The sequence below is a fragment of the Camelus ferus genome, chromosome X (genome assembly GCF_009834535.1).
Source record: "Camelus ferus isolate YT-003-E chromosome X, BCGSAC_Cfer_1.0, whole genome shotgun sequence".
Lineage (NCBI taxonomy): Eukaryota > Metazoa > Chordata > Mammalia > Artiodactyla > Camelidae > Camelus > Camelus ferus.
Genome location: NC_045732.1, coordinates 8,186,384 through 8,196,404, shown reverse-complemented (window position 1 = coordinate 8,196,404; position 10,021 = coordinate 8,186,384).

The window sequence follows — 10,021 nt, the reverse complement described above, 5'->3', positions numbered from 1 at the left end:
AGCCGTACGGTTTGCTCTGCTTTCTGTTCCTTTTCTGAGTCAACATCTGTTGGCCAGGTGTATCCATACCATTGTTTCCAGCGATGCATGGCTTCTTTCGTTGTTTTGTCATAGTGCATCCTACGGTTTATTTATTCATTCTGTTCATAGCATTGCTAGGTATTTGTTTAAATTTGGAGGATTATCAGAACCCCTACTCTGGACTCAAATGTGTAACATTTAACCCTGGCAACTTAAATATTTTCACTGCTGTTTTCCATGCTGGCTTGAACTTGAGTTACTGAATTCTTTGTTCCTCCTGTGGCAGGAGCAGCCTGATGTCTGTGCACTGCTCAGCACTCACACTGATTTTAGGGATTTGTGGGTCCTCTGGCTTGTGAGTTGTCCTACGTCTGTTGATTACCAGAGGTACAAATACTTTTTTAATAAGAGCTCTCAGAGCTGTGCAGTCTTCCCCCTGCCTTCCTGCAGGTGGCACCTCCTCACCTTTTGCAGACATTTATTTTTTTTTTTTAAATTTTAATTTGTTGAGGGTGGATAATTAGGTTTATTTCTTTCTTTATTTTTAGAGGAGGCACTGGGGATTGAACCCAGGACCTCCTGAATGCTAATTAAGCATGTGCTCTACCACTTGAGCTGTACCCTCCCCCCAGGGGATATTCATTAAAAAACAAAAAAACAGGTGAACTTTGAAGCACTGATGAAAGTCCAGAGGAGAGTGTCATGAACACACTCACCGCCGAGCTTCAGATATGATCATCTTAGATTTTAAAAACAGATGCACTTGGAAGCGCTGATGAAAATAGGAGAGTGTGGTGAATGACCTTCAGTGACGGCCACGCCATGTCAGCACTTACCCGCCTCCCGCCACCCCCCGGGAAGTCCGTCACTGACGGTCGTCCGCAGCGAGCGGGGAGTCCGGATTACAGCATCTTCCTGCCGGTGCCGGGCTGTGCGCTGGGTATGCACGCATCTGCGAACACAGAGATCCGCTTTACCCTGGCAGGATTTTCCTCAATCTCTGCTCGTCCGAGATACTGTCTCCTGTCCCAGTGTGCTACTCTTTATGCCTTTCTTTCTTTCTTTCTTCTTGACCAGCCGTGTCCATGTTTTTTCCCATATTACTCCTTTCCAGTAGCCAGTGCTCTAAATTTTATTTGCTGTGCTGGTGAGTCTCTCTCGAGCTCCGATGCAAACCACGATGTACTTACTTCTCAGTTCCATCTTTTTACTCTCTTTGCCTTTACTTTGGGCCTCCCAGCTTCCTTTTGGCCTTTAATATTTACCCTTGTAAAATCAGTCACACAGCCGATAAAACTGGTGAAGGAAAATGAGCCCCTTGCAGTCATAACTAACGTGACTTGCTGTGGGATGTTGTCGGTGTCTTTGGATTCTGCGTATTTTCCAATTTCTGTGATGTTTTCCTTTTTTTTTTTTTTTAACTTGGAAGCTGTTTTATTTTTCTTTCCTTGGGAGGGAGAGGTAATTAGGTTTATTTATTTATCATTTTTTTTAACGAAAGGGACTGGGGATGGAACCCAGGACCTCGTGCATATTAAGCACACGCTCTACCACCGAGCTCTACCCTCCCCATGATACTTTCCTTCGGAATAAACGAATTGTTTAGAAGTGCGTGTGTGATGATCCGAGCGCATGACATGTTTTTCACTCATGTTTTGTTACCAATTTCTAATTTTGCTGCAGTGTCCTCAGATAACATAGTTTTATTTCATTGTTTCGCTGCTGCCGTGTTAAGGGTTTACTGGTTAACATAGTCAATCTGTAATTGTTCCGGCTGTGCAATGTTCTGTGAAAGTCCATCAGTACGATCCTTTTCATGTTCCATGTTGTAGCTACACCTCTTTTCTAAATAGTCTTCTGCTTGCCAAACCGTTTCGGAGAAAGATATGTTTAAATCTAAAGATATGTTTAAATCTAACACTGATTTTGGATTTGCAACTTTTTCTGTTTCCTTTTGGCTGTGTATGTGTGCGCGCGCGCATGCAGTTGCTACTTTGTTAGCTGGAAACAGGATGAGAATTTTTTTTTTCCTCTGATTACAAATTTCTGGGCGTCGTCTTGGTTGCCAGCTCTGCTCCTCCATTAGGCCTTGCGTCACAAAGCTGGTGAAGTAGCCACCCTCCCGAAAGGAGGTTTACTGTTCTGTGATTAAAAACAACAAGACTTCCCTGCACAGGAGGCTTGCTACACAGAATTACAAATAACACAGAGAGCAGCCCGTCTTCACAGAGGAGCGGACTGTAGCTGGGTGCAGAGTCTCAGCCGCCACGCACAGCCTCCTGAGTGATGGGGAGGGTCACCGTGCAAGTCCGGTGTCCGTGCTCCAGGAAGACGACGTCTAAGACTCTCGGGTGTAGGGAGATAAAAACTCCCATTGTTTCTCTCCGTAGAAGAGAATGCTCGCTCACCCACCCACTCACACACGCACACACGGTCACCATAAATATCCGTGTTGTGAGTGTGGCTCTCACACGCCGTACCGCACACACGCACAGTTACCAACACATGCGTACGGTTTCCTGTCGCACAGTTCTGTACAGAAGGATGTGTTAATGCCGAAATGTAACACCCGAAGGTGCCTCTGCTTCAGTGAGCAAGGGTGAGGTAGATGGCGGCGGACGCGGGGCGGCGGCAGGAAGCCCAGCCTGTCCCAGGGGAGGGCCAGCTGGGAGGGGGGCGCAGGTCGTGGCGCCGGGGCCGCCCCAGGCCGGCCTGCTTCCCCGCCAGAGGCTCATGTGACGTGTGCTTTCAGTGGGGGTGCGTTCTTTCTTCCACCTCCATATTCCCATTGCTCTCAACCGCCACAGCATTCCTTCTAGAATTACTTGGTTTCTCCAGTGCCTGTCCAGGTGGTTCATTCCTAGTCTGTGGGTGGGAGAGGCACACATAGATTTACATGTATGTGGTGTGCAGGTATCAGTGAGGGGAAGCGATGCCGGATTACCGTGGGCTCTGCCCATTCACTGGTGTCCTTACAAGAGAAAGGAGAGACGATTTGGATACGGGGACACGGAGGAGAAGCCACATGAAGGCAGAGATGGGGCCAGGGGAAGCGGCCACCAGCCCAGGGACGCCTGGAGCCCCCAGAAGCTAGAAGAGGCAGGAGGGACCCTCCCCTGGAGCCTCCAGAGGGAGCGCGGCCCTGGGACACCTTGATTTCTGACCTCTGTCCCCTAGAACCACAGGGGAATACATCTGTGTTGTTTTAGAAATTTCTCCAGGTTTAAGCTACCAAATTTGTGGTAATTTTTTATAGTGGCCAAAGGAAAGGTCTTATAAGATACATACGTGGATATATTCATATATTCATATGTATACGTATATTTTATTATGTATTTATTTTAAAATGTAGTGCATGTAGTAAATGTATGTGTATATTCTTTTTGTTTACTGAATTACTTTGTTTGCCAACACCTGTCTGGTGCTTAATTGATAATATATGTGATGGACGTAATGTGTACACACACACACACAAACATACACACACATATACAGTTGAAGCACATGTTACTGGGAATAGGATCCAGAAAAGCTCAATAACCAAGGCAGTTGCAGACATTATGTGCCTGGATGACCTCCAGGGCAGAACGGGCTGGTGGAGGCGTCAGAGACGTGGGGAGAAGACGCAGTTCTTTTGGGGGGATTTCAGCACGTGTGGGAGCAGGAAGGCGTGGGCCTGGGCGGGCTGGGGAAGTGGGATGGAGAGCATATTTTTCTAGCATGGAAAATGAGGCCGGTGTGTTTGTGGCTGGGAGACACCCACTCGGGACTCGGTCCAGCATCCCTCAGAGCACAAGGGGAAGCCTTGCCCAGACGGGAGCACTGTGTTCAGAGAGGAGGGGGTACCCAGCATCTGAGCCTTAACCGCCTCCAGTGGGGAGGGGAGTATGTGGTTCAGGTGTGCGTGGGGCAGTGGCCGAGCAGGTAGAAGCCCACGGGTGCTGGTCTCATTGCTTCGGTGCTGTGGAAGCAATGGAAAGCAGAGTGCTCTGCTGACTGAGGTGGGTGGCTAAGTCCTGGGACTCTAGGAGAGGAAAGCACAGAGGATCTGTCAGAGGGAGTTGGAGAATGAATAGTCTGTGAAAGGGGTCGGAGGGGGCCTGGACAACCCGCTGGGCATTCACTGGTCACACAGGTCAAGTGAGGCTGGCTGGTGTGGTGGTTACGTTCATGGTGGCCCGTGCGTAGGGCTGTATTTAACCCCTGTGGTTTCTGTCGGGAGGTGGAGGTGATTAGGTGTATTTGTTTATTTTTAATTTCCTTTCTAATGGCGGCACTGGGGATTGAACCCAGGACCTTGTGCATGTGCAGCACACGCTCTATCACTGAGCTACACCCTCCCCCCTAATTTTACATTTAGACTTAACAAAATTCTCCACCTCCTTGTGAGAAAACGTTCCGTTAAAACAGAGAGAGGAAATGGTGGAACAGAAGCAGATTCCCACAGAAGGCCTCCGTTTTCAGATTTCCCTGACTCTGCGCGGTTTCCTTATGTTCTGCGAATGTTTTTATTGTAATGTTATTATTTGCAGGGTCGAACTGTATTTCCATGCCGTAGACGTAGGGCAGACATGTGAAGGCAGATTGCCTGTGGGCTGTGTCTTTGGGTTTATGTGACCTACACTTAGGAAAAGCACTTACATTGAGCTGGATTAGGCCTGTAGCAAAAACTCATACATGTGTTCTCGTTTCCAGATTTTTCTTAAGGTCATTATTCTCCATCTTATTTCTGTTGTAATTGAATCCATGTGGAACCTATATTTATGCCACTGTCAGTTAAATATTCTTCTATTACTGTTGCTGAAAAACGCGGTTAAATATTGTTATGACAGACAATTAGCATAACCAAATCCTAATGATTCGGGACGCACGAGAGAAGTTCTCAGAAATACGCGAAGATAGATGTCTTTGTCATGACGATGTTAACAAACAGCTTTAGACAAGGACTGCACAGTCAGCAGTAATTAATGACAGTCTAGCTAAAGAAACACAGTAACGCCGCACTGGCTACACACAGGCCAGCAAGTTTAATCAGGAACCTCATGCATCTCCTTTTTATATTTTCTATGAGACGTTAAATTATTAGATTGACGTTTCCGCTGTTCAGCTCTGTCCCACAGTTTTATTGCTACTCCTGCTGTCACAATAAATTACCAGCTATTATCAACATAACGGAACCGGTTTTGTCCCACGGGTCTTTATGATATTAGTCTCCCTTTAGGAGAATGCCCTAATTTGACAGATAAATCTATGGTAGCATTTCTGGTTGGATCAAGGCAAAAATATAAATGTGAATGCATGCAATTTTAGCGACACACACAGATACAAATATTTCTAACAGAGCATTCATTATATAGCTTGCTTCTTTGTTTTAATTTTGTGGAGATAGTGGATAAATAGGTTGAAAGGTGACTCACACCTTAAGGGAAAGTCAAATAGCTTTCTCAAGACGAGTTGGAAATTTTCAAATTCGTTTATTACCACGTTCAGGCGTCGAAGCTCGGCCTGCTTCTTTATGTTATGGGTGGGTTTACTTTCTCGTAGTTTCCCGGACAGTGTTACGGCTTCTCGGGGGCTGGCTTTATTAGCTGCGTTGATGGCAGTTCATCCATAAGAAAATTTATGACTGACTCTCAAGGGTGTGTGTCACCCAGTGTGCTGAATGACACGGAGAGAGGTATTTTGCAGCATCTTCCGAGACCACGCTCCAGGATGCTTCCTCGTGGACCGCTGCTCTCGGGTTGACAGGAGATGCAGAAACCACGTCCCAGGGATTCTGACCCTTCAGGACTGACACGAATGCTGCGTTTAACCCTCACAGAGAGAGAAAAGGAAAGTACATCTATGGGAACAAGGTCACTAAGCCACAGATTATTATTAACGATAAAAACCTAACAGATAATACTCTGAGTCCTCACAGCGTTCGCTGTTACTGCATCGTCTCCGCAGTCTTGTCTGTTTCTCCCAGTACCCTTACGAACTTGGTATCAGTGTTACCCCATTCCACAGATGCGGAGGTTGAGGCTTTGAGGGGCTAAGAAACAGGATTTATTGTTTAACGTTGAGTGATTTCCTGCGCCAGAGTGAAAGGAGGAGATAAAACCAGGGCGTAAAGAGGACAGATGTATACTGAGCGGTTTGCCATTTGTAAAGAAAAGATCCCACTCTTTCTTAATAATAATCCCGCCCTTTCTTCAGCTGCAGAGGGTTATTTTGATGACCAAACAGGTAATAATTGTAAAGACCTTAGAATAGTCGCTGATCTTTGGTAATCACCACTCATTTCTGGCCTCCCCTATTAATGAGGGTTTATTCATGGCAGGAAGATGAAGTTTATGCTTTCAGATAATCCTAGGTTTACAGCGTGTGCTGTTGAAAATAGCAATGAGAGAAGTTTCCCAGTCCACTGGAGCAGACTGCTTCTACCAAGTGTACGTGAGAATGAATGAGTCCACTTTATTACTAAATACCTAAGTGATAATGTACGTGATTTCTGTCAAGTTCACGGAAGCTAACCCCCTGTGAGATTTTTGTTGTCGGCTAATTATTTCCTCTCTTGTACGTGTCTCATAAGATACAGAAAATAGAGGAAGCCAATTAGTCAGTCGTGCAACTTTTAAAGTGGCATTATTGTGAGAGACATTGAAAAAATTTAAATACTGCTTAAAAAGGAACAGAGAAAAGCATGGTTGTCTCACGTGCTTAAAGACGACCCCCAAATCCCTATAAAAGCCGCCTTTGAAGAGAAGCCAGAGTCACCGTCTTAATCGGTGCTTCTGTCCCAGACTACAGGTGCCACACGATGCCACGTCATAAAAGTGTGCAGTCTGTGCCCTTTGGGTGATTTCACTACGACGAATAGAGAGAAGTCAGCCTTTGCCCCTCTGGGCGCCGGTGCCTGGTTAACTGTGTCCTTGTCTTCCCACGTGGTCACATCCTTGGCCTCCCGAGAAAGCTGACGTTCATCACGTTGGGAACGCGCTGCTGCGGGGGTGGATGCTTTGGTTGAAAATAATAGTGCCTGCTGCTGAGAGGAAGAGTTACCAGCGGCAGATGCCCTGCGGGCTTGACAGAGTGATTCATACTTCCAGCATTCTCGTTGTGGGTCCCGTGTGACCCTAGGCTGATGGGTGCACCAGGGTGTAGACTGTGCACTCACTTAAAAGCCTTGTTTTTCCCACTTTTTTATTGAAGTGATGGCATCGCTCATGACAATTTAAAGAAGGTGTCATTAGGCAATCAGTGAAGAAACAAACTGCCATGTGTGCAGCCTCGCCCTGTCCGTCTTTCCCCTCGTGAACCACTGGGCGGCTGTCCGCACTGCTTTTCGCGCTGGGTGTCCCTCAGGGCAGGACACCGTGCCAGTATCCAGGCACCCCGGGGTCTCCTGATTCTGTGCGTCTGTGTGGGCAGAGACAAGAGGAGTCTGGCTGAGTCACAGAGCATCTGGGCCAAGGATGTGGTCTCCTCCGGGCTCAGGTCTTGTCCTGCAGGGTCACGGTGAAGAGACCTCTGTCTGGAGCTGGCCGTCGTCCCTCACCCCCAGACCCCTGTGATCCCACTGCCCTGTAGGGAGCTTAAGTACACCGATGGCTTCAGCCTTCAGGACTGCAAAACCCTGACGGGACGTGTCCCCTTAGGTCGGCACAGAGACCCTAAAGCCAGAGGAGAGCCTCAGGATCTGCTGCGCGCACAGGTGGCCGCTGTGTCCTGACAGATGGGGACCTGTTACGACATGGATGAAGGGAGTGGGCCGTGCTGGGGCCCCTGGGTGGGGAGCTACACGCACTTAGGAGCTCAGGTGTCTTACACAAACAGGCACATGTACGGATGGTTTTGCACTTTATAAGTTTTTTTTTTTTCCCTTTTACCTCTTTTTTTTTAGTTGAAGTATAGCTGAGTTTACAATCTTATCTTAGTTTCAGGTGTACAGCGTAGTGACTCATTTATACGTAGATATATATTCTTTTTCAGCTGCTTTTCCATTATACATTATTACTGGATTTTTTTTATGGAAGTACAGTCAATTGACAGTGTTGTGTTAGTTTCTGGGGTACAGCATAGTGATTCAGTCATATATATATTCCTTTTCATATTCTTTATATTATAGAGTACCACAAAGTATTGAATATAGTTCCCTGCGCTGTACAGTACAGACTTGTTTATCTATTTTATATATAGTAGTATGTATTTGCAAATCCCAAATTCCTAATTTACCCTCCCTTTCCCCTTTGGTCACCATAAGTTTATTTTCTCTGTCTGTGAATCTCTTTCTGATTTGCATAAGCATTCATTTGTACTTTTTAGGTTCCACAAATAAGTGATGTATGGTATTTGTGTGTCTTTGTCTGATTTACACCACGTAGTATGGTGATCTCCAGGTGCATCCATGTTGCTGCAAATGGGATTATTTTATTTCTTTTTTATGGCCAAGTACTAGTCCATACAGCTTTTATTTGATGATGAGTGTCTTAGATCCAAACGTGCCTGCCGTTAGCATTGCCAGGCTTGTTCTAATTCTGTCTACATATGTTTCCGTAAGTCTTTCTCCTTTCTTTAACTGGCAACCCTTCTGATTGACTTTCCATGTGTCTCTTGAGTCTGCATGGATTTGTTACAAATTTGGTCCGCTGCTGTGGTGTAAAACCTTAATATGGTCTTGGGTTGGGTTAAATCTTACCTCATTTTGTGTCCTTCTGTGCTTTTCGGTGGACGGTACCTGCTTTATTTTGTCATTTGCCAGCTCTATTTGATGCACTCTTGGTGTGTGAGAAATGGAAATATTTGTGTAATTATTGATGGAAAGGTTTTGGTTTGTCTGTTTCAAGTATTTCTCAAAGTGAGGCTAATAACCACTTCCATTCAAACCACCTGCGGTGTTTGGAGAAGACCATGTCCATTTCCAGAGACCCTCTTTTCAGACTCTCGAGGGGGCCAGGGCTTTGGCATCTGTGTTGTGTGAGCAGCTCAGGTGATGCCAGGGCCTGGTGACGTGTAGATAACGCCTTCTCAGGAGTACCGTACACTGAGATCACGTTGGTCATTTTTTCACCGTTGGATAGAATCTACTGTACACGAGTTGAAAAAAAAATTTACAAACTAGCAACTCTAAAATCTGTCCTTTCTTGTAGTCCACACCCCAAAACCCTGTAATTAATTTTGTAATTAAGGTGCACCCTATGTACTTTGCTTCTGGAAGTGAGGTTTTAAAATTGCTTAGTTACCTGTTTCAGTTCAGAGCTCACTGAGAATCTTGTATGCACACATTTTTCATCAGTCGTTTGATCAGTTCTGAGTGATTTATTTTCCTTTTCCTATTGGCTGTTTTTTACAAACTGTTTTTCCTATTTGCTTCCTGTGTTTTGAGTAGATGTAAAAATGGATGGTGAACCACATAGCCCTAAGGTATGTGTGTGTATATATATGTGTGTGTGTGTATATATACATATGTGTGTGTGTATATATATGTGATTTATATATATTTATACACATTTAGATACATCTTTATATATATGTATATATGTGATGTGTGTTTTGTAGGCTAACTGTATTTATCACCAAGATATGTTGAGATTATGTATCTATCAGTGAGACATGCTCGGCTTCTGGTGTGTGTGTGTGTGTGTGTGTGTGTGTGTGTGTGTGTGTGTGTGTACGAGCACGTATACCAGATGTATTCCTGTGTCTGTGTGTGTATATCTGATGTGTTCAGCGGTGACCACGGTTGAGCTTCATTTTTTCTTTGGAAATAACGCATCATCTTCTATCTGTCCTTTGGGAACGTCCCTTGGTTTTCTTTCATGAAACTCAGCTTTGAATGTTGCTAGTTTTTCATATTTGTTTCATCACAGAAACTAACCCTGCACTCAGCACGACCCGTTTTGTAAATAGCTTTTGCTTTCAAAAATGTGTTATTTTCCTCTTTGCTAAGGATGTATTTTTCTATATACTTTTCTCATGTGTGGAACTCCAGAGAGGCTGTCTCAGTGAACTGTCTGGC